The following is a 26,272-nucleotide window of genomic DNA, read 5'->3' on the forward strand; positions in this document are numbered from 1 at the left end:
ATCAACAACCTTAACAAAAATGAACCTCAGTTCTCTAACGGATGTAGCAAATATAAAACCTTTCCTCCGGAAAAATAATATATAATCACTTGTAGAAGAAGCTGCCTGTCCAATAAGGGCTCACAAACTGAGTAGGGGCAAAGAAAATCCTTGTAGAACCAAACAGCTAAGCAAAGAACCCTTAACACAGCATATATGCCCTTTGGTAAAGAAGCTCATGGAACTGACTATATTTGTGCATGTTTCATTTGAAACTTGCATGTATTGAGGGAGAGAAAAGCATGATTCCCTAACCCACTTCCTTCTGTCCCTGTAAAACCTCTTCTAGCCTCTTTTAAAATAAAAACTATAGCATTTTTGTTAAAATGATTCTAACATGTCACAATATTCAGTTATTGACATGCATAATCAATACACAGAGATTACACCATCTTAAGGCTGAGAATTCAGACCTAAAATATCTAACTTTAAAAACAGCTACTTTTGTTAATATAAGATCAGGTTTTGCTGTTGCAGTGAGATTAATTCATCAATTATTCCATTAGACACTGACGAAAAAGATGCACTAATACCTAGAATGACAGCAGGGATGGCAAAGGAGCATAGAGCCTTTGGAAATTCTGAAACTTGTGGCATATTAACTCAACATGACATTCGGATTATCTTTTTATATCTGTAAATATAAAAACGTATTTGATTATTTAGCTCTGGAGATAAAGAAAAAAGAAAACAAAAACCTACAGAGCAAGATCTGTCCTGCTGAAGTAATTACTAAATATTTTATTGAGATCAATTGGAGCAAATCTGGCTTTATGTTCTCACAATGACAGAAGAAAATAAATGTAAAAGGAATTAAACTGGTTGCATGGAAGGGTTATTACAGAGCCAACTAGTTCATACACTTTACAATGCTAAATGATGACTAAAAAATGAGCAATAGTGAATAAAAAAACCCCAATTCTTTTAATTCATTCCTGCAAGAAAAAATTCTCACTTATACCAGTTCATGGAGAGACTGTCACCCTCTTCTCTTACATGAACAGTCCACTAATAGCTGTTTTTGGAGATTTACAAGAAAGTTAAATGTTGCTTTATAGCTGATTAGGATTCAGTATGATGAAAATTTCCTCCTCTATTCCCTACCATCATAATTTCCAATTGAGACAATGGAACCTGATGATCTTCAGTAACTTGATGAGTGGGCACAGTGCATGAGAAGTGAGGTGAGTAGCTCCCATCCCAGCCACAGGTGGCCACCTTTTTTGCCATTGCAAGGATTCTGGGGTAAGTTCAAAGCATATGAACAGAATTAGTGCCTGCTTAAGATCTTAAGATAGTCTTCAGCTGAAGATCATGTCTAAGGTGTGATGATAAGCAGTGTGAGGAAACCTGCACTGTTATGACTCTTGCTGCACCCCCACAAGGATAACCAGGCTCTTTGTGTGCTTGGCTTTATTTCCCATGTAACACGGCATGGGAGGGAAGAGATTATTGCCATGAAAGTGAAGAGAGGTTTGTAAGCAAAATCAAAATGTGCTGCAGATCTGAAGGAAACTAATACTTTCTGAAACTTACTACCACTGTTTTTCAGCATCAGGTCAGATCCTTTGGGCAATGACTCTTATACGTATGGTGAAATAAAAGCACCAACTCCTGGGCCTTCTAGAAGTCAGTCATACTGTAGTGTCTGTACAAATATGAAAGGAAATCACATCCACATTCCTGAGGATAATTTTAATGCACAGGATCACATGAATCCCATAATCCCATAGTTGTTAACTAACTGATCCCTCAAACACAAAGAGCATTAATGAATGCTCTGAATTGCTGCTCATTTGCAGAGAAAACATTATTTATTTAACTTATCTTGCTGTGAAACTTCTGAGTATCTAGTTGCGAGTGAAATAGTTGATGGAATATTTTGCCTTGTTTTGAGGGTGCTTGGTTTCCTTTTTAATTCTGCTGGTTCCTGGTTATATTGCTCCCCCACAGTCATGACATAACGAGTACAAGCTTGGCAGCAAAACTATGGCAGATTTTATTCAGTGGTCTAATGCTGCCTCTCTCCCTTTCACAAGCAGCAAAGGTAAATCTTGTCTTGGCACAGTGAAAACAGAATTCCAAGATATATGTTAGTATTTAAATTTACACAAGCTATGGTATATACCTGAAATGCATTTTAATATGCCCAAGGAATAGATCCAGTCCTGGAACGTTCATTGTTGTTTCTAATTGTCAGCGACTGCTACACTTTGCTTGCCTGCAGCTATCCAATTAACATATCACCACTACAGAAAATATTGTAATATGCTCCATGTCCTAACAACAACAAGTCTCACACTCCAATTCTATCCAACAATTTTCTTCTAACTGGGTTTCCAACATATTAGCAAGTATCAGTGAAGATATACAGGCATATATGCCATCAGATAATGCAGCTTGAAAACACCTTTTCCTATTGCTGTGCAAAGTTCTGCTGTGGAGATATTCCTGGTAGTTTAGAATATCGAAAAAGACAGAGAGAGAGGGAGATTGAGAGAGAGAGAGAAGCAAAGCTCAACTCCAGAAGAGGAAAACATGTAACTTGTGCCCTGAGATATCGCTATGGCAACATTTAAACAATGAACAGAAAGCCCTGCAGGATTCTGCTCTCGCTTCCTTGGATACCAAATGTAAATCCTGATTCTCTTTTATTATGTGCATGCACAAGCTTCTGATTTTTGCCTTTTTCACTAACAGATAGCAAAATAGCCAGGCCCCCTACCAGGAACTACGCATTAATTCACTTCCATGTATTGCAACACACCACTGGCATAATCATCTCCCTTCTTGTGTCCCCATTTCTACTCCTTAGGATCAAAAACATGACCATGAGAGTACAGTTAAATAACAGGCCCCTTTTTTTTTTTTTTTTTTTTTTTGTGAATAAAGTCATCAAATGAACCACTCTAAAGTGTCACAAGCTAATCCCCAATGCCTTCTGCCATGACAGGAAGTAGAGGCAGGATCCTTTCCAAAGGCTGCTCCTTCTCTAAGCTGCTAGAGTCAAGCATTGCTGCAAGGCCACCTTCCAGATCAGCATGGCTGCTGCTATTTCTAAATTCTTCTCATCTGGGTTATCCTGTGGGGGCTGAAGGAGGCTGGTTTTTGTTTATGACTTTCACAGAGCAGCTGGTAATGGGATGAAAGGCCCCTGAGAATACTAACTCAAAATCCAGTCAGCTTCACTACTCTAGAAAATACTTAGCAGGTTCCAACATGAATATCTTCAGAGTAATTTTCATCCAAGACTGGAAATGGCACTAATTCCATCACCCTTCCTTCTCCCCTCTTTTCCTCGCTAGCCATCAGAAACAAAAGCATATCTCAAAGCCAACACAAAGCCACTCTGGCAAGACAGAGATGGAGGCTCTCTCTCTCTCACGCTGCTGCTGAGTGCACAGTGCACTCCTTCAGTGAATATGCTGCAACTTGGCTAGCCTGGCTTGGGATTTTTCACCAGCAACAAGCTCTCTCAAAATGTGCTAAAATCCTGTCTTGAGCCCCATCCAAAATCTTCCTGCCTCATATTGCAACAGCAAGAATCTTCACATCAAATAGGAGACAGTTTTTTAGGTCACAGGCAAATAATTTTAAAGCCTACATATAGGAAGCCATAGCAACACTTCTGGAATCCCTTTGTTTTTCTCCAGTCCCACATAATTGCTTGTATTGGCTCACATCTACAGCATTTTTTTCTTGGGTCTCACCTAATTTAAAAGCTCATTTTTCACTTGTCAGTGGTATCAGGCTGGGAGATACTGTGACACAATTTGCCGCTCCAGCAAACTGAACCTGCTTCAATTCTAGATCAGTACAAATCATTCCTGACATGAGAAAAGACATAGAGCAGCCACCCCCTTGCATCAAAAACTTAACACTTTGCCTCAAGTTTGAGGTTTGATCTCCGACCTTCTGGAAAACAATTACACCAAGCAGAGCAGGACCTTCCAATGCAGCTTTATCTTTCTCCCTGCATTTAGTCCCTAAATATACACATAATTGTTCCCTGTACAGTGCTAAAATCCCAGCTTCCTGGGGTCACTACCAAAAATATCATCCTGGTTTGAAGAGGAGATCAATCATCATGGTTTGAAGAGGAGACAGCCCTCAGGACCAGCATATGCCACTGAATGACACACCTGTGCTCAGACACCTGTGAGGGAAGTAGCAGAGACAGCCAGCTCCTGCCCCTGGTTGAGGAGATATGTTGCTTCCACTTGGCTGGATGTTTGGATTAATATTTAGGCTGTTTATTTTATGATCAGCCCTTTGGGCTCTGGATAAGCCTCAGCGCAAATACTGAGAAATGCTATACTCATTCCCACTTTGATATTGAAGGAGTTAAACTCTGGGCTGTTCCATGTGTCTTTTGGCTACTGTATTAAGTGAATGATTCACTGAAGTGTGAAACTGTTGCCTCTTTGGAAGCAGACACACATCCCTAGCTTTTTAATGTTGATAAGGTTTGCCTATTTCAGCCCAAACTGGTGACTAAATTTTCCCAGTGCTTCTTTATCATGTCAAGAAAATACTCCTGCTAGTTATTGTACAAAATGAATGGGGCACCTATGACAGCTTTCTATTGGCAAAAATTGGAGTTGCTCTATCAAATTTTCTGTTTATGTGTTCACTTGAGAGCAATCCAGGGAAAAGCTTGGAGATGCCTTTTCCTTAGCCAGCTTCTTTTTCCTTCAGTAATTACTGAGCAGCAGCTTAACATAAATTTAGCTTTTCTGTTGCTGCAACTGCTGATGTAAGTGTAGCCCACAACAGGGCACAGACTTATCATGATACATGAAGGAATAAACAAGAGAGAGTTTTGCACTTGTTTGCAGATGCTGACAAACTTATTACCCATTTAGTGTCCCACCAGGAAACATGGGCCCAGAGAAAAAAAAGGAGGCTAAAGCACTTCACACTAAAACAATTTAGCTATATTGAGATGGATGAGAGCAATTGGAGCTGGAAGGAACAATTTTTGCTGTGCCTGCTTCCTTCTTTTCCTGAACACAACTGCACAAAGGGTCGGATTTGTTCGCGTGGCCAAACAAAAACTCCCAGAGATTTCCTTAGGTGCAGAATTGATTAAGCCTTCTCAAATAGCCAATGTTTAAGAGGCATGACCTCCAAACAGAATCACATGGGACACATTTGAGGGGCAGAAGTTCTCATTTCCATTACGGCAAAAGATTCAGGACATTTACATGAAGTAACAGTAGTGATGTAAGTGAATGAAGAAAGGGGGAAAAAACAAAGAGGCTAATAATGGTTTATGTATTTATCCAGGGAAGTTACAGCCCTTTTTTGTGTTGTTTCATGCAGGCAGCTTGTGAAGTGAGAAATACTGCCAGAAATTAAAAGAGCTAAAATCTGGATCTACCAACACTTCTTTCCTCCCTGACCGCTTTCCCCTTCTCCAGAATATTGCTGCTAGAGAAAAGTAAAATGAGTGGCAAAGCTAGTTCTGCACCTTGCCTGCAAAAAGAACCCAACAAAAATCCATTCCTATTCAATGGTTCATTTAACTAGTTGTTTCTCCCTCTCATTCTGCACCAGTTTTGGCCTAATCCCTTCAGCTGGAACCTTAATATGTGAAGGCCAAGGCTGAAGAGGGCAGAGGCGAGGAGGACAGAAAGGGAAGTAAAAGAAAGAAAACTCCCTACTCACAAGCTATGCAGTCATGCCAGGAGAGGGGACGGAAGTAACACTCTTCCCCACAGGAAAACATGGACCTCTATTTTAAACATCATGTTATCCTCCCTTTATTCCACACTCCCACACGACATTTCTCCAGGAAGGGAGAGATATTTACTGGTCTGCTACACAACATCGCTAATTTCTGAAGCCCACCATTTACAAGCCACTTTTTAATTATTTTCATTACCAGCATAATAAAGAAAGTCTCCTGACACCTCAGAATCCTCTCACTGCTTGTCAATCAAAGTAAATCTCTTTTAACTGCAATGAAAGTCCAAGGGAAGCCTGAAGGATTCACCACAAAATCACAAAGAATTTCCTAGGAGATCCAGAGGGCATGGGTGGCCAGTACAGCAGTTCCCTAAACTCCCCTTCAATAGGAGAATATCCTCTCTCTGCATATTACTGTCCTTTCTTAGCAATGTGGTGTAAAACATGTCATTTCTCTTGGAGCTGCATCTCAAAATCCATTAAAAGCCCTTGCCCCACACCCCCCCACTCCCGCCAAAAGCCATCCTTCACCTCCCTGCTTGATTATAAAATGTTCCTGTAAATACACCATATTGATCTGCAATGTCAGACTGGATACCAGCATTCAAATTAGAGCCTTGAACTATTTTAAACACTTTGTAAATAAATAAACCTCCTCTGTGCATCTAATTCCATGCAACTTGCATCTGTTTGTAGAGACTGGGCAATCAGGCAGCACCCCCCACTCACTGCAAGGGCTTTCTTAAAAGATTTCTTTGCTAGCAAACGTTTACAAATGCTATAGAGACACACAGGCAGGTGTCTGTAACACCCTACACCAAGGCTCGAGTTTTAGGAATTTGAGCTACTGTGAGAATTCAGTTCTATTCTCATTCCTTCCCTTCTCTCTTCCCAACCGCCCCCTTCCAGCCATTATCAAAAAACAGTCAGGTTCTTTATTCAGGTGGGGGGAAAGACCGAGAAAAGAGGAATAAGGATGAAAGAAGAAAGGCAATGGGGCATATTTCCTTTTCCAAAAAATAATAAAATTAAAAGTGTACTCACTGTTATCCTCAAAGGCTATCCAGCTGGAAATCCGAGTGATTATGAAAAACCAGGGTGGGGGAGGGGTTAGAAAACTATTTCATTTCAGCAACCAAAACAAAATTAAAAACAAGAAAGGAAATTAAAAAAAAAAAAGGATATCCAATTGCAATTTCCCAGCAATTTCAGTCCATACAGGTGCCAATCCAACCCAACACTGCTGAACTCTCCCCTCTGGCAATTTGCTTTCTTCTTCTCTGTCCTTATTTTCTCGGTGGCTTTCAACTTTTCTGCTTAAAATTTCTGTAGTAGTAATGTTGATGGTTGCCTCCACTGAAGAGTAGTGGTTTAAAATAACAGGAAAAAAACAAAAATCCTTGAGAAGGATGAATGGTCCTTTTCCTTTCTGAAACTTTTCATTCCACTGTGGATCATTTGCCTAATTTCCTTTTTCTGAGGTTTTCTGCCTCTCTGGCTCCACTGCTCCCCATTGCTCTCTATTTGTTTTTTCTCTGGAGAGCAGAAATAACTGTATTTCCTTTTAAGCAATCCTCCATCTGCATTCTTTTAATGTAATTTTGTTGTGACACTTAGGATCCAGGTCTTGCCAGACAATTTTCTTTTTGCTCCTTCTTTGCTGCACTATCAATTATCCAATCCATGTGTCTCCACATTAGAGTGGGGATTCCCATTCTTATTTTCCTCTATACCCCCACACTCCTTTAGAGAAGAATCTCCTCTTGCATTTAAATTTTTATTCTTGTCTGTCAAAACAATAAAGTTTTAGTCTCTCTCCCCCCTCTCCAAAGATCTGATTAGATTTCCAATCACAACCCAGTGCGCAATTGGATTTTTGATTTCGGCAAGAAGCCAGCAATCCACAGCATCAGCACCCTCTCCTTGTTTCAAACTCCACGTTATATCCTTTTGCCTTCCCTCCAACTCCTCTGCATTTTCATAATTTCACATTAAATGAAATGAAGAAGAGAGGGAGTAGAGAAAGATTCAAGGCTCCCACCAGCTGTCAAGGATAAATCCATCACCTCGTTATTTTTTAAACACTTGGGATGGGTATTTTTAATGCCCACTCTCGCCTTTCCCCCCCCACTTTTCAAAATCCTTCAGACGTTAAAACTCCCCCGATAGGGCACAAAGAAACCCGAGAAGATGTGATTTGTCCTTTTAGCTGTAAATTTCAGAAGCATACTTTGCTTTTCATTTTAGCTTCCTCTCCATCTTTTGTCCAGCAGCTCTATGAATCCAGAAGCACTGAGACGGATAAACTTCTATTTCTTTGAGGAGAGAGAGAGAAAGGGAGAGAGGAAAAAGGATAAAAGCTCTCCCGTCTCTGCCTCCTTTTTCCTCCCTTTCTGTGTTTCAATGCAGGTCTGATCTCATTTCCAAGATGAGCCTGGTGTATTTCAGATGTACAAGTTGGATTTCCCTTCTGCACGGCAGTGAGTTAGTCTCCCATCTTCTTCCACATGCCAGTTATCTTCCCCCTTTTCTTCCTTCCTTCCTTCCTGCCTCCCTCCCTTCCAAGATGACACAGTCCCAGGAGCGCAGCCGCTTCTTTCAGCTTTTAGTTTCATCCCTGACATGCATAGCCCTTTGCACAGCCGAAACGCTTCCCTCCTCCTATGAGCTGCAGCTTGAATTCTGCCCGTGTGAGCATGTAGGGACGCATGTACGTGTATATCCAGTTCCTGACAGCTGCTGTTGTTGCTGGGAGTAGCTCCGCTTTTCAGTCGCTCTGGCTTTCCCTTACTCCCCACCTTTCAGTGGCACCCTAGGATTAGCAAATGTCCCAGGGCTGGTCGCTTTGGCTACACTCCTCCTTCTCCCCTTCCGTTCTCTCCCCTCTTCCTCTGCTGCGGTTTGTTTCTTTTTTTTTTTTTTTTCTTCTTTCTTTCCCCCCTCTCTCCCCTTCTTCTCTCCCCCCTTCCCTTTTTCTTTGCTTGTGATCAGTAAAATACAATTACCCAATTACCTCCCATCATCTTAGCACTGATTGGTCAATTGCATTAACACTTGATGTCAGGGAAAGGGGCCGGGAGCTGCTCCGACGTGGCATTGCTGCCACCTGCTTGACAGACTGGGAACAAACTCAGGGTTACCTTAAGAAATCTCCAAGTCAGAAAGCAGTAATTGAAAAACAAGGGATCATCTTAAGGAAAGGAATGTCAAAACTCATTTTCTTAAAAGCCTGCCTGATTCTGACAGTTCAACCAGTATTCTCAGGTTCCAGCCTAGCCGATGAGGCAGAGTAAATGACAGCAAGATGAAATGAGGTATAAAGTTGTCTGCAAAAGAAGTACAGGGCAACCAGTATTCACAGGTACCAGCTCTGGCCACCGATGTAGAGGCGCAATAGTAATATGAAACAAGGTATAAAGTTATCTTTGCAAAAACTGTAACAATTAAAATAATTTGCATTGAAAGACAATCTGTTTTCCAATTACAGAAATCAATGTTTTTTTAAAACTTGTATGCACATAAAAATTACCTAAAATTCCATTTTGGCAGTTGTTCAAGGGCAAAAGCCCTTTGAACAGCTTCGATGTTTCAATAAGTTTAAGTCCTACCTTCAGTAAGCTGTGACAGCAATGCAGTAATGCAACATCTGGGCTCGCCTATCAAATCTGCCACAGTTTGATTAGAATGACTTCAGACATGCATTTTGGAGTTTTCTGAACTGGCTCTCTAATTTGAGTTACTGAAATACTGACATGTTTTTTGTGCTCTTACCTGCTTACCCAGGTATGTTAGATGCACCTATCTATATTACCTAATGTGCTCAGAATTGGGCTCATGTCTTGTTTCTCTCAGGGATCTAAGTTCAATGGAAATTTTACAGAAAATTTTGTATGTGTAAGGTCAGATACAATACTCACTTCATGGAAACAGAAAATGTGCAATGTATGTGCTGGCATTTGTCTCTCTTAAAATCAGAAAGATATTATTTATAGATCCAACTCCTCCATACAACCCAAAAAAAAAAAAAAAGTCAGGTGCTTTAATGGTAATTATAGCAAACTTCAAATATTAGGCAGTAACTGAGTTATTCCATGCACATAGTAACATAACTAGCTCTTTGCTCAGTCCTCCCTCAAATAGTAAAGATATGTTTGGTATCCTTACTCAGGCTTCAGCTCTTGTGTGAAATTGACATATGGGAATATAAAATAAAGTGTAAGTTCTATGTCATATTAGAAGTTTTTCCAGAATTACAAAATCCATAAGCTAGCTGAATTCAGTCAAGTAACACTTACTGAATCATTAACATTGACTTTCAGATTTATTCTACTGACTCAACAGGCTATCTGATGAGAAGGTCCTACTAGATATAAGTTAAGCAACTGGAACTGGGTGCATTTATCATCTGATCTTACTATCCCTGAAATCAGTGGAAAACACAAATTACCTGCAATGGGTGAAAGGCTGAGTGTGTAGCAATAATAAATAACCCAAACATAGCAGTCTTTCAATTATGCTGAAAAAGTCTCTGGGTTTTTTTGAGGAAGGTTGCAAGTGTGGTAGGACATGAAGTAACAAGTTACTTGCTGACAAGTAACAATCTTTTTCTCAGTTGGTGAGCTTATTTTGTTCCTGTCTGATTCACTGATGCTGCTGGTGTATTTTGGGTCTACAAACATCTTATGAGAGTCTTTTTCTTTTAACTACTCAAAATCCAAAAAACCACAAGGTTGCTCCTTTTCGCAGAAGGATAAAAACAAAACAGTCTAATATGTTTCCTCCACTGTTTTTTAAAGAAGTTCCTGAAAAAATTCTTGCTACTATTAAAGAATCTGTGAGTGAAAGCGAAGGTTTCTATAATTGAATTAAACAAATATACAGGTGCAGAAGATACACAATTTTGGGCATCCAATCAGAATCTAAGACAGAAAGTCTGCTGTAGCTACAGTATCTCTGTTGATTCAAAGTGATACTTATGATAGAAATATGTGCATTTTCAAATGACATCAAAATACATATTTCCAACAGATAACTGCTTAAATATATTACATATCTTTCTATATACAAAGATAATATATTTGCTGGCATATGTGTGGCTAAACAAAAAATATCAAAACTGCAACATGCTCTAGGCTATATCAAAACTGCAACATGCTCTAGGCTATGATATGATCTCAAAGTTTGTTATCTTTAATACATCAATTAGGCTTTATCACCCAATAAACATAGAAGATAGTGTGATTAGTTTCTTAGAACATAACTTTCAAGCAAGCTAGTTTGCAATATTTACAGGATAACATTCCATGCTACATGAAAAAGTAAATATCCTTATACTAAACAAAATAAAAAATATAATTGAATTTATCTGTTTTAGAAGCATATATTTCACACATGTGTGAAACCTATTTAAAATAAATATTTTGGTACTATCACAATAACTCATTTCTTAATCAAATGTTAAAAGGCTATCATTAACTCTGGAGAGAACTGTTACATTTTTCCTCCAGCACATTATATATTGTTGCCTTGAAACACTGTTGTTTGTCTATTGCCTTCAATCTTGCCCAGTCCTGAGTATGGAAGGATAACAAGATTCAAATGTATGTACTGGCAAATATTCACATCATAAACACGAAGAACAGATTGTTATAAAGATTGCTATATAGATTGTTTCCTTTCCAGCAGACAAGGCCAGCTACAGAGCTCTGTGTATGACTAACACTGGAAGAGAGTAGTGGAAATGACCAAACATTCACAATATTCAGTCATTTGGTGGAAGAGAAATGTGGCTAAAGACTAAGAGAAAAGGATTCTGACCCTAAACAGAGGAGAAGAGAAACATTGTAATTGAATTAACAGAACCAAATTTTGATGGAAAAAACAGTAAAACAGATTGCTTTACTTAGACAAAGTGAAAACAATTGCAACATTTTCCTAAGTCAGTTGACAGTCCCACCATCCTTTTAAATAAAAATTAGGAAATCATAAATAAAATAAAATATTATTCTTTCTATTTTATTTAGTTTTGCTGACAAAAATATGTTTGCATATGGAGAGAGTACTTGAAGTAGCTTTCTACTTTCAAATACTTTTGACTGTACAGATCTAGGATCAAGCTTATTAATCAATTCATTAATTCAATGGATCTCCTAAAACTCTCATACTGTATAAAATATATCATATATAATCTAAAAGAAATAACGTAAATATTCTATTGTAATTGGAGCCCACAGTACATAATTTCCTGTTTATGTGATTTCACTGATTATTGTTTAATTTTTTTTAAATACAAAAAGCAGTAAAATCAGGTGCATACCATCAAAATTAGCAATTGAATGATACTGTCTCATTTATTAATTTTCATGGGCTTTTTTTTCCTGATGTTTACAGTTCTAGGGAGTTATTTTTTTTGCAAGTAATTTCTACTGGGTCATTGCAGCTTGGAAGAAGTAAAAGAAAAGATATCTTCCTTCCAGGAAAATCTAGATAAAACCACAGCATGTGATTTTGGCACAGAGATGTGTACCTGACTGTTCAATAAGCTCATCTCTTCATAATATCATAATAACAACTGTTTCTGATAAAGATGGAACTGAATGGTGGGGTTTCTTGTTTACATTTGAGGGGAACCACATTCTCAAAACTTCCGTATATTTATTGCATGTTTCTTGTGCAATTGGTTAAATAAGACAAATTTAGAATTGTTGTACATTTGTACAAATTTTCATCTTCCATGCTAACCATCCATGACTGAAAACAGCCTGCTGTTTGGAGAGACTTTCTAGAATTTCTTCTTATGGAACGGAATCACTTATTGTCAAATTTTCTGTTATGCAGAGACAAAACCATTTCCCCAAGCTGATCAAGAGACCTAATGTTATCCTGGGCTGCACCAGGCAAAGCATTGCCAACAGGTGGAGGGAGGTGATTCTTCCTCTCTGCTCAGCCCCAGAGAGGTCACACCTGGAGTGCTGTGTCCAGATCTGAACTGCTCACCACAAGAGAGACATGGACAGAATGGATAGTCCAACAAGGCAGTATAAGGACAACATATTGGAGCATTTTTCCTGTGGGCAAAGGTTGGAAGAACTGAGACTCTTTAGCCTGGAGAACTGGAGGCTTGGTGGAATCTTATTAATGTCTACATGTGCATGAAGGAAGGGTGCAAAGGGGACAGAGATGAGACAGTGATTCCCAGTGACAGAACCACAGGCAGTGGGCACACACCGAAACACCAGAGGTTCCCTCTGAATATCATGAAACATTTTTTACTATGACAGTAAGAGCACTGGCACAGGTTGCCCAGGGAGGTTGTGGAGTCTTCCCCCCCATGGTAATATTCAGAAGCCATCTGGACACGACACCAAGCAACTTGCTCCAGGTGAACCTGCTTGAGCAGTGGGGATGGGCTATGTGACCTTAGAAGGTCCCTTCCACCCTCCAGTACTCTATGATTCTGCAATTTAACAGTCCATAGAAGTATTTACATAAAAGGAAAATAAGAAACCTCATATTTAACTGGTAAAAATATTTTTTCTAAAGTGCTCTTAGTTTCTCATTTACTGTGAGCTTATGAGAGTTATGTGCTTAGCATTCAACTCTTCACTAGCAGAGGGTCTCTTTTGTTTTCTAAAATGAATTATGCTTTGAGGAAAAAAAATATGAGAAAGAAAAAAGGTAAACGTTTCCTAATTCAGCTCTTTGAATTGTGTTGCAATTCTGACTAGGACATATAAATTTCAAGGGTTTTCACCATATAGCTGTTCTGAGAATAGTACCCAAATCCTGTGATTTTCTTATGCTACTAATTTAAGGCTTAGAATTTGGATTGAGAAGAATTCTCTCCTTTCTAGGACTGACCACCATTGACATTAAGCTGTCATGAATTCATTCCATAGGGAGGAATTACTCCTTTGATTTCAATGGACCATCTCCAGATTAATGCAGGTGTAAATGAGAATAGAGCATTCTTTATTTTATATCCATGGCCCATTTAATATGTACTTGGTTTTCTAAATCACACAATTATATAATTATTGAGATTGGAAAAAGTTAGTAGAGTAACAAAGAGGGGCAGTTTCTTTTAAATTAAATTTTTGAGAATGAAAATTTAAGAATATAGACAACTAGATTTGGGCAGGAATGATCCATCTGTTTGAAAATAATATCTTTATAGTGTGACAGCCTTTTTTTTCCCTCAGTGAATATTAAATAGCAAAAATATGATACTTTGACACAGAGATGAATGTATCAGACATGCTAATTTCTTCTCCTGTGGAGTTATTGTGACTGGAAAATACAATTTCCACATATTGAGAATTAAATCCTAACCACATATACTTCAAAACTTTAATGAGAGACAACCTAGCAGCCATATTTTCCTACCTTGTCCTTATGCTTAGCATTTATTTAAAGTGAAATTCTGATACAGGGAAAAGATTTACAATTTAACTTCTGAGCCAAAGAAAAGGTAACATCCAAGATCTCTAAATTTTCATCACAACAAGCAGGATGGTTTGCTTTAACCATGCAAAGAAAGTTACAGCTTTCAATAAACTGGGGAGGAAAATAAATGTTGCATAGAGAGGGAAAATCGTCAAGGAGGGGAAAATAAGAAAATTTTGTGGCATAAATAACATTTCCAAAGCAGATAAATTTAATTTTCAAGATCTCTTTTCAGGTACATATAAAATAAATTCCTTCAGCTAAGTATCTTCAGCATCTTCTATTCCTATGTCCAATATTGGGGAATCATCTGTACATGAGAAAATATTTTCACTTCATCCTCATTTGTCAATATGAAAAAAACCCTGTACCTTCATAGCAATTTTTTTTTCTACTCCCTTTTCCTTTTATTTTTTTTTCTCCTTAAACACTAATGGCTCATCCTTGGCCACCAGTAAACAACCTAAGCTTTTTTTTCCCCAGATTTGTCTAAATTCAAATGGATTGAAATACTACAATGCATATTATATAAGGACCTGATTTCTTACCGTTGGTGCTTGTAGGACTGCTGCTAGTGATGTGGGCATCAAAAGTGTTATAGCCAGGACTCACTGGAATTGTATTTCCAGAGTCTTTGCATGATCTCAAGATGGGCTGTTTGACTCTCTCCACACCTGCCTCTCTACCTGTAAAATGGAAATAATACTTACTGCATGTGTTAAACAGGAAGGACTCACCTTTATTTGGGGACTGTAGAGTCTTCCAGTAGTGTCTGTGCATGACCCAACCCCATAATCACCACATGATGTGCACTACACCAGGCAAGGCAGATTGGAAAATATAAGGTAGCAAATAGGGTAAAAAAGCCATCCCTCTAAATAATTATAATTCTTTTCTGTACCCTAGCAGTCAATACCTGATATCAAATAAATTAAGATCCCTGAGCGTGTTATAGTATAAATGTCAATTGACAGATGTTGACAGCAGCTAGAAGGATGTGAAGTCAGAAAACAATTTAGGGCCTAGAAATGAACAAAGGCAATAAGTACGGTATTTATACTCACTAATGTTCTGAACTATGGTATAGGTTACTTAAAACAATTACTCTTCACCTTTAATTTCTCTGGATTTTCTCATCAGGTGCTCAGCTCTCCCTTCTATCACCACAAACACATTAAAACTTTACATCATTTAAAGGGCATATGAAACACCTAATCATCTTTCAGTATGATCTTAGAGAGATGGATGGAACACTACAAGACAATGCTGAGCCTCTTGAAACTCTTTTGGAATTTACTGGGTTACTGCCACTCTAGAACAGACCAACAGCCTGCCTAGTCCGCTGTATTGTCATTTCTAAAAAGGAAGACAAGATTGTTCCATAACTTTCGCTTCGCAAAGCACTATAAGCAGAAGAACAGCCAAGACCAATTTTATTGGAGTTGCACTTAAGCCCTGGAAATGTTACAAGTGGAAAAGATAACTCTTAATTTTGGAGACAATGAGAGGAAACAGGTTTAATACGAATAAACTTCTTTGTCCCCATCAGGGCAGGATCCTTTGAAAAGTTCTTAAAAAATCTGTGGTTGAGAACTTTTCTCATTCTTTATTTACCCCATATTAGACACCCTGATAAGAAGAAATGCCATCAGTCACAAGTGGTGATTGTGATGGCAAGAAAAATGATTATTTAAAGAATATTTATTTTCTTAAAAAATATTTTAAATATTCCAATTACTATTTTATTTTTATTGTATTGATAAACAATATTTTCTTCTTAATTATTTTTTATTCAGTGATAATTTAGGCTAAATTAGTTTTCCTACAAACTCTCTGAATTTCATTCCCAGGTGGAATGGTACTAAATATTAAATCAATACTAAGTATTAAATCAATACTCACCTTACTGAATCACATCTGATCTTCAAGGTCTTGGGAAGAGTTTCTTGTTAAAACGATTACTTCTGGTGATGAACAGGATAAAACACCTGTAAGGGGTGTAACATTGCTTTAAGATGCACATCATGATTATTATAAATTGTTTGAGTGTGGGGAAAAAAGCAAAGGAACCACAAGATGTGATGCACAGAAGTCTGGATTTGATCCAGTTATACTAAATGCTTTTTGGTTTTTCAGACCTTCTATTTCTCTCTCCTTGCACTTTTCTCCTAGCTTAGATTGAGGCTGCATTTCCTTTAAATTGTATTTGCTTTACACTCCTTTGTGCATGTCAGTGGAAATGTAAAATATAAAAAATCTATAGGAGATAAGGAGCACTACTGGCTTCTAAAATCACAGTACTGATAGTCTATGAACAATAAGAAGGCCTGATATTAAAAAAATTAGAATAAGAGGCTGAAGACAAATTTCCAAAAGTTCGTCAAAACTTAATGGAAAATACATTTTGTAAAAATCAGGAGGTCAAGGGAAATGACCTTTCACTTAAAATGTTTCAAGTGGGCCTTATTTTCAAAAGCAGCACAGCAATATTTGCTAAATCCAGCTCCAGTTAAAATGTGTTCTCCAAAGACGAGCCAACTACAATGAGTCATCATTTTTGGAAAACACATTTAGTAACTCCATCCATGAAGGCATAGAATTGGAAGCAGGAATTAACCATCTATAATACTAAAGCACATACAGTACATTTTACTAGCATTTCATTTCTGGAAGAGAAATTTAGAAGAATAATATTAGGTTCAAAGAAAAATTTTAATGCAATCTCTCAAAAAAATTAAGGTTGCAAAAACTGTTTCAATTTCATATTAAAATATGTCCCAAGAAATATGATAATTAAAGACAAATCAGTTTGGTTTTTTTATTTAATGCTCCTGCCCTCAGGTTTTTTAGGAAAATAAATACAAACAAAAAAGAAATCTATCCCTTTTTATTTATTGATATGAAAACAAACAATAAATATGTGGTTTCAATGTGGTCTTTTTTACAGAATTGTTGTCCCTTAGCATTTTTTTGAGAATTCACATAGCTATTGAAAATCACAGAATGGTATGTAAATTGCTGTTTCTTTTCCTGCATGACTACTGCAGATAGAAGAATCAAAAATTGGTTTTTTTCTGCCTTTTTTTGAGATACATAACCTATGTACATGATGTTTATCATGAAAAATGGAAATGTCTAGATGCTTTAATGTTTGAATGTAATTGACATGGAGGTTTTATAGTCAGAAATATTTAAGGAATAGCTATTTATACAAAAGAATATTCCAAAATGTGTGAGAAATAATTGACAAAATTTAGATATATATTTGAAAATAAACTATATTTTAGATACTAAAAAGTATATATTTTTAGAGAGACTGATGCGGATTGGTCCTTGAACTCAATAGTTTAGGATTTTTTGTTTGTTTGTTTTTTAGGCAGAGCAGCATTGGCATTGTTCCTATTAAATTAATGTGTTTAAGATCAAAAATTCTTAAATTCTTATTGCTCACATAAGAATTTGCACTTGCTGAAATTCTTCACTTTAAAATTGTCTGAGCAACATCAGAGCATCACAAAACCTGACTTTATTCTGCAAACAAAGTCTCTAAAAGATATTCTAAAAGGTGCTTAAATGTGTGGATTTGGAAAATTCTGTGATTTACAGATTTTGTCTAAGTGCATTAATCAGCTAACTCCCATATGTTTTCATCTTTAGAAGCCTTCCAGAAAAGAATACTATTTTTTTGTTTCCTAATATAACAGTAATTAATACATGCTAAATGTTTAAGGTCTATGTGTAACCTTGCAGGTAGTCAGCACCATCCAGGTCAGTTTAATCATACTGATATTGACAACTACCCCATTTTTCAAAAGACTTAATTTCTATTCCTTATTTCTTTTGAGCAGAAGAAAACGAGCAGCTTGTCACTATGGTATTAGGTGGGAGGCAGTGCATGGCAAGATATGAGTCAGTCATTAAGCCTGCTGGTCAGTTAAAAAAACCCTAAAAACTCAAAACAAACTGCAGCTTGTCATAATTACTGGGGCAATTCTATGCAGAGAGAATATGCATTAGGCAATTTATTCACAGATGGGAATTTATTTCCAGAATATGCTAATACTAAGACGGGATATATTTGAGATACCTCTTCTGTACCTTGCTGCAAAAAAACTTCAAATACCTGCATTTTATATAGTCCCACTTTAGCAAACTGATTGATGTTTTTTCTCTGGGCTAGTTTTGTATTATACCAATGCCCATCCTTGGGATTTGGTTCTCTAAGATATTTAAGTGGGATATTTATAGGGCAACCATGCTGATGAAGACCTTATATGCTAAGCTCTAGAATGACAAGAATTTCTGCTTTGGTTAAATGAGAGCAAGTATATAAATATACCTCAGCCCTTTGTCACAAATGTGTGTGGGAGAGGCACATTAGGCGAGGTGCTAGAAGTGAGGGAAGCTCTAACTACTTGCAGCTATGACACATTATTATTCATTGCATGGCATGTCACTCAGACTGTCATAATGCACAGCAGAGAGCATGCACCTTATCAGTGCTGAACAGCACTGAGGGGCTGCAGAAGCACAGGTCATTTGGGGAAAATACCTCTGTAACAATCCAGGCACAAGTTTGCTGCTCTTTGCGAAATGGATCTGGCAACACAAGCAAAGGGATCATCAACTGGTTACTATCAACAAAATTCACCCATTACAAATGGAGACATATCTAAAAGGGCTTCCTGAGGTGGTCAGAATTCTCTATGCAAAGTAGCCATTAAATATTATCCAACAAGATATATCATCAGTCTTGGAGAAAGTGATCTGAACAAAGAACAGGTAAAATGCTCTAGAAGTTGCATGGGTACCAACGTCAGCACAGTGCTTTGCATTGAGGAAGAAAGGTTAACAAGAGAAGGTAGAATCTGCAGGGTCAGAGAAAGCACAAATACAAAGCCTAAAATCACCCAGGAAGAATGAAAATAAATAAGTCAGCAAAGGAAATCGGATATAGGCATCAGGTTCAAACACACACACAAAAAACAAATGAGTCACTTAGACAAAGAAGGCAGTCTTAATTTCTTGAATATGAAATTATCAATTTATAGATATAAAAAAATCAAACTTAGTTTCTATGTATTTGAAAATTAGCTTTTATGAACAAAAATCGAAGTTTTTTTCTGACAAGAATTTGCTTCCTTGAGTATTTGCAAACAATGAAATCACAATGTGCAAGTTTATTTTTCAGTCCCATCTTTAAAATGATTGCAATATTGAGATAACTTCTTCAATTTTTCTGCTTCTTTCTGTTTTCTTTTCCCATACACATTAGCAGTCTCTGTTTAGGGATTTTGGTTTACTTTAAAGTCAGGCTTTAGCAGAAATTCAGAGAATCCTCAAACAGACTTACCAGGTCATAAAACATTACTGCAGTGTGTTGCAACCAACCTTGCGAGAGACTTTCAGGCAGCTGGTATCAGCACTTCCAAACATTATCTATACTTCACTCATTATATTTATTTCAGAATACACTTGATAATATGATAAAAATCATATGGTAATTTTCCTTGTTAGACCATGAGTTTGAGCAGTAATGATTGAGGTGAAGTGCATTTCCAAGGAAGCTATTAAGAGCAATTAATTATCATGCTCCTCTATCAAGAATACCAATTTGTTAGTAGCATTTTAGTATTTATCTATCTATGAAACCCTGTAAACTTATTACCTTTCAATTAAGAAAACACCCACACATTAAGTTGTACTGATGCAGGTCTTTTCATGGCAGTGTGTCTACAATCCATATATAGGCATCATCTCACAGACCCACAAAGCATACCAGCCTCAAAACTTCTGGTAAGTGTTTTGCAATAATTACCACACAGAACTTTCACATCAACAGCTAGAATTGGGATTTGTGTTCAATTTCTTTCAAAATTTTAGTAGGTAAAAGACAATATTGTCACCATCATGTCACCATCTTTCTTTATCATTATTCAAAAGACATTGATGACAAAGGACCTGAACAAAACTTTCTAACTCGATCAGGAGCTTAATGGTCTAAGCAGTACAAAACATGTTCCTCATTGTCTGACCATTTCCAAACTCACTGAACAATTTTAGAACAACAGTAAGCAAGCAATTTAGAACAACATGGCTGAGGGCAAAGGTGATATGGGAAGGTCAGGATGAATATAAAAATGAAAACTAGAAAGGATTTATGTATTCATATCTTCATTAAAAAGTCAATTTCTTTCAATAAGCACTGCACCATGTATAATTAATTTTTCATAAGATTCAGAATTGTTATCCTATGACTTTCGCCAAACTTTTTATAAAAACTACCTCATCTTTACACTTCTTATTGAACAACCAGGGAAGTTAAAGACAAAGAAGAGAGGAAATATACTGTTGCAGAATGTGATACTCTTCCTAGAACGTTCTTGGTTTGGCTTTTGTTGGTGTTCTCTTTTGATTTGTTTTGTTGTTTTTTTGGGGTTTTTTCCCAATAATATTTACAAGGGACAAATTAAATTAATGAGCCATTACTTTGGAAGGGGTCACCAGTCCAGTGTCCTGCTTCAAATATATCTGATTAGAACGAGTATCTCAAGGCACATCCAGCAGAGACATGCAACACCTACAAGAGCCCACAATGTCTCTGGCATATCTTACCTGTTTTCTAACCATCCCAGAGTTTTAGGGATTTTCCCCCTATTATTAATATGAAAACTGGGAGCTACGGTGAGAAGGAATTGCTTAGGAATATTGTCTATGCTTTCCTGGGAGCTGAATTCAGCATTACAATGCTGGTAGTTGTTGTATATTGAATAGGAACCTACTGCATGGTCTCAGAGGAATAAATAGCACCCATTCTGCTAATCTAGGCACTAGAAATATTTCACCAAATATTATACCTTTAAAAGTAGAATGAAAATATTGAAAAGGCAACCTTAAAACCGGAACAGCAGGATCAAGGTATTAAGAATGATGAGAGAACACTTGTATCCCCAGTACCTCAACAAGTTTATTAGCTAAAGAAGTGATGATCTTTATGCAAGATTGTCAACAGGGCATTATGGGACATCTGCTTTTATTCTCTGAGTTTTATTGATATCCTGCTGTTCCTTGTGATACTCTGGTGTGCTGGATTTATTCACTATTAAAAATAAAGTTAGAATGAATTATCCAACACAAAAATGTTCATCTCAAGTCCCAGTCTTTCAAATAAATAAAGTATAACTAATATAGATAACTTTTACCCAAATATGTCAGAAGCAGCTGTATTTTCCATTTCAAATTACATTGGATCATTCCAGATGAAACTGGTCTACTTTAGCCTACATAAATTTATAATGTTTTTAGATATGGCATATCTTTCTGAATTTTTAGAAGCCAGACTAAAAAGACATTTCATGAAAATGTGGCAAGTTTGAAAATCTTGATAAAAAGCATATAAAGGTTTTTTCTAATACTCTGATATGTAAGTCTACGTAAAATATTTAATCAAAATAAAATTATATAAAATACAATATTTAGTCATATGTAATTTTAGGATATGAATATACTAAGGAAGAGAATTACAGAGATTATAAAAAGATCCTGCTTTTGAATGATACTTGAGAAAACTGTAAATGCATAAGACAGTTTGACCACTATGTTTGTGGTCATAGTGGATGTCCATTGAAATGGGAGGCCAAATGTGCACCAAGGGTTTATTCTCAGATATTTCTAATGATTACCAGCCAGTTCCTACTGGACCTGCTCAAGCAATTTATATACATTGACTTTGTCAGAATTACCTTCATAAGAAAAGCTGAATTGCAGGGCCAGAGGTTGGACTTGAGTGACCCCTGTGAGTTCTTTCCAACTCAGAATATTCTATGATTCTATTTTTTTATTTTCACCTTTATAAAATGTCTGTCAGCTATTCTTGTTTTATAATACCTAAGTATGTGTGTATGCATACACTTATCTCGTCTGCCCCACACAAGCAGAGTAAAAATAATTTTGTGTGAATTTATAGCTGTAAATAGTAACCTAGAGGAAATAACCTGGACATACTGAAAAAAATTTAACATATCATATGAGGATAGTGAAGTCTAAATTATCAGAAGACATGAAAAATCAACTGGGGATCAGCATATATGTTGAGTTTTTCCTGACAACTGTCATTCTTATGCCAAAGTTCAGACAAGCAATGGAGATGTCTCACTCTGACAGTCTTCCTCTGCTCCTGCCAGCACTATCAAAGCATCAAGGCCTCTGAAACAAAACCAACTGATAAAAAAAAATAGAGAAAAAGGAGACCAAATTTTTTCCTTATAATCTCATTACCTGTTCACAACAACTATGTATTGTTAAGAAGATTTATGTAACAGTTTCATCAAGGAATTTTGTACAGATGTTGATAAAGGTGACACTGATGCAGCAGAATGCACTTCTGGCTGTGGATACCTTTCTTCCATGTATATAGGACATGACACCAGACTTCTGAAAGACTGTCTGGGAGATTGCAGAGAGATGTTTTGACCTATGCCTACTGTGTTGCATATGAATTATACTAAATAGGTCATTTAAGGAGTTAGGATACATTGTCAACAACTCTTAAAACATCCATCAGTAATAATTAAAAAAAAATAATATGAAGTCTTAAAAAAAACCAAGAGTGATTTCTATTTTTTATTCCTCAAAAATAAAAATTTTAACTGTAAAAGATAGTCCTGTATCTCCAACAGAACACAGCTAAAAGGAGAAAATAAGCAAGACTAACTTGCAGACTTATTATTATAAATCATTCTTGGCACCTGTATGAGTTAAAGCAAAAATGTAGCTTAATTTACAGCAAAAGAAGAAAACTGGAGGAGTAGGGGGAATAAAATTACTAGCTTTAAGAATATGTAACCACAACTTTCTTCAAACTGCACAGTAACCTTGATTGTGATTCTACTTCCAAAATGTTCAAATCATCAAACAGAAATAAACAAACTTGTATGCTCCCCATTTCAGGTAAATTCAGCAATACATGAGTCAACTCTTGATTTTCTCCTTGCTTTCAATAACCACTCTAATAATACTCAAATCTGTTGCTATGTAATTTCACTTCACAGTGGTGAAGTGGAAAGAGTGGTTGCACACAGACTTTTTTTCCAAACATTTGTGTTTGTATGACCTTAAATTGAAAAGAACATATTTTATGCCTGCATTTGACAGACTTTTTTTAAATACTGATTCATGCAAATCAATTCAACCTTGAATAATTCTCAAGCTACTAGAAAAGTACAAGACAAAATGAAGAAGTTCTAATGTCACTCAAGTTTGCCACAAATAGCCATCTTGCCACTAGAATTGGAGTAAAACCTTTGATTTTCACACATCTACTTGTTGGACTTACCATGCTTTAATTGTCTGTAAGAAGTAAGCACCAGGGGGAAAAGTCAATTAATTTCCCTTAACAAATAATTCTGTATATTTAGCTCAGAGTGATTTTGTGAATTTCTTGCACTTACTTCTCACAGACCGGCTCCCACATAACCATAAACAGTTTGTTTGCATCTTGTAAGTCACTGTCATAATTTTAAGCCATCAGTTAAATTAATTTATTTTATTAGAGTTTCTGTTTCAGGAAAACAACTCATTTCTGCAATCTATGGGAAAATCACTGCTGCTTTGTATTCTGAAGGTCTGAAGACAGGCTGTAAATAGCAGAAATATATTATGAATATTTTCAAGTGTTAGCAGTAGTACAAACCAGTCTGTTTGCCATTTCAAAACTAAGAACAGGTTTGTACTTTAAATGCCACTACAAAAGAAACACTACAATTTGGAAATTAATTAATTTTATGAGGTTTGAATGTAAAAATAATCTTCACCTTGAATCTAGAAGTCATCTATCCCATTTTATAGTTAGAAAATTAGTTCCTTTAAACAGGTAATATTTTTACTGCTCTACCTTCTCTCACAAGTTAGACTGTCACCCTTTTTGATAAGCACTCTACATTGTTCAGGAAGAATTTAGTAATAGATATTCTACTGCCTTATGGTCCAATATTTCAGTGTCTATATTAGAATGAGATTTCCATTAACAACATGGAAAAATTTGTCACAGTATAAACCCATATCCTACAGAAACCATATCCAATATTAACCAACATATCCTGCGCACATTCAGCATGGGTTGCCTTTGTTTGCCACAACTTTTTATGCACTGAAAAATTCTACTATTCCCCCACTTCCATACCTCATTCTTCTCTTCTTTTCAGTGTCACTTGTTTCAGTTCTTTCTGAAATGCCAGTTTTTCTAGACCTTCTTTCTCCTCATTGCCAAGATATGTATTAGCTCAATAGCTCCTTTTTGAAGCTGAATTTCAAATTCTATTAAAACCCTCAGAAATCCAAAGCAAAAACACTGCATACAAGATCAATGTGCCTTTTGTTCTGAAATTATTTTTTCAAAATTGGTTTTAATAGAAAGAAAATGAGAGAAAATTTTAATTTATTTTGACACCTGTGTACTTTTTCTTTTTGATTTTGAATTTTAAAGGATTAGCTGTAAGATCATCCCCATGCATGCATTCATAATTTTGTCTTTCAAAGTCAAAGGTTAAAATACAAACTCTTAAAATAACCTCAAAATCCTAATTATTAACAGATACACAATCTGCCCTTAGGAAATAATTTTTTCATATAACATTGCCAAGATTGCCATGTACACATTTAAAAACTACTTGTGAAAGTGTCAATCAGTTTATAAGTGTTTTGTCCACATCATCAAGTACTTCTGAGTTGTTTTCTGCATCATATGTTTTCTGCATTGCTTTGTGAGATTCAGTGTTAAGTGACTCCCAAATCATTCTAGTAACACAGCTAGTATTTGCTATTCAGATGGTTCTGTCTGTACTTAGCATTATGATTTTTCATCCAGTTTTTGTTTGTTTGGTTTCCATTATTTTTTCCCATTTGAAGCTTCTGTATTAAACACACTACGGTGTCTTAGAAGGAATAAAGACCACATGCCACTTTAATCCCACTTGCTTAAATTCACATCATCTGAAAAATCCATTCCAGATACCCATATTTCTAGATTTTTGTAATTTAGATCAGCAATTTAGGACACAGAGAAAAAAAAACCAATAAATAGTACAGCAAAAAATGAAGATGGAAAAATGTCACAGTGTGTGACTCAGAGTGATGATTTTCAACTGTTCCTTCTACATTTGAAATGAGACAAAGTTGATGCATGACAAGGTACAAACAACTATTGCATGCAGTGATGTCTCTGTCATTCCCACAAAATGCCTGTGTGGGTTTTATTAGGAGAGAAAAAACTACCCTCTGAAAATATCTTTAAGTATATTGCTGGGTTTAATAAGAGCATTAGTGCTGAGTACCATCCTACAGTGCTTTTTCAGCTTTTACACTATATGACTTTTTTAATCTTACATAGTATGAAGACCACATACTCCCTGTAACTGAATTTTAATGAGTAAAATGTCTCTGGGGAGAAAGTGAAAAATAAAAATTCTGTTACTCAACTCATCACATCATCACTGATCATAAAACAACTCAAAAACCTGTGTAACATTTAGGCCATACTATCTGAATAGGCATATATAGAAAAATTGTATGTTACACTAACACTTTGATATTTTTGGTAAGGGAGGCTACATCTCTACTTATATGTGACTGAATCCAACCTGTTTTCCATTTTGCAGATTTCTTTTAAGAATGAATTATAGAAAACAAGTGTATTCCTGTAAACTTAACCATTTTAGGCTGTTCTGGGAAGTTACAAAAAGATACTGACATGTGCAGTTGCTGAGTGCTTGACATAAGGCAGCAAGGAGCACTTCCCAAAAAAAAAAGCACAGAGGAAAAGAATTCTAAATACCATATGTTCTATGTCATTCTCAAATCCATTAGGTTTTAAACAGAAACTTTTGGTACCTACAATTTTAATCAATAAATTAATTGCAAAATAATTGAGTTCATCTCAATGAATTTTTTAATAATATTTCCAACCAGTAGTTAAAACTTTGTAAATGTCAACCTATAAATCAGAGGTCGAACAGGGTCTTGAGAGCTCTGGTATTCAAAAATACCCCACAGCTTTGCATCCAAGGCTTGCACTTGGAACCCCCTCAGTGTTCCACTAAAT

The 26,272-nt window shown here is 36.4% G+C and overlaps 1 protein-coding gene across 11 annotated transcripts in view; it reads right to left on the reverse strand.

The window, feature by feature from the left end:
• Positions 1 to 26,272, reverse strand: part of LRRC4C (leucine rich repeat containing 4C) — a 485,229-nt gene that overhangs the window by 82,481 nt on the left and 376,476 nt on the right. For 9 of the 11 annotated variants that reach the window (XM_077180004.1, XM_077180002.1, XM_077180001.1 and 6 more), the window contains 2 exons: positions 16,078 to 16,163; positions 14,724 to 14,861 (listed from right to left, as the gene is read on the reverse strand). The gene's annotated coding sequence lies outside the window, so the exon portion shown is untranslated. Of the gene's footprint in view, positions 1 to 6,774; positions 8,674 to 14,723; positions 14,862 to 16,077; positions 16,164 to 26,272 lie in introns of those variants that run through there. The other 2 variants (XM_054635476.2, XM_054635475.2) reach the window with 1 other exon arrangement.

This window comes from Agelaius phoeniceus, chromosome 6, assembly GCF_051311805.1.
Source record: "Agelaius phoeniceus isolate bAgePho1 chromosome 6, bAgePho1.hap1, whole genome shotgun sequence".
In the NCBI taxonomy this organism is placed as follows: Eukaryota; Metazoa; Chordata; class Aves; order Passeriformes; family Icteridae; genus Agelaius; species Agelaius phoeniceus.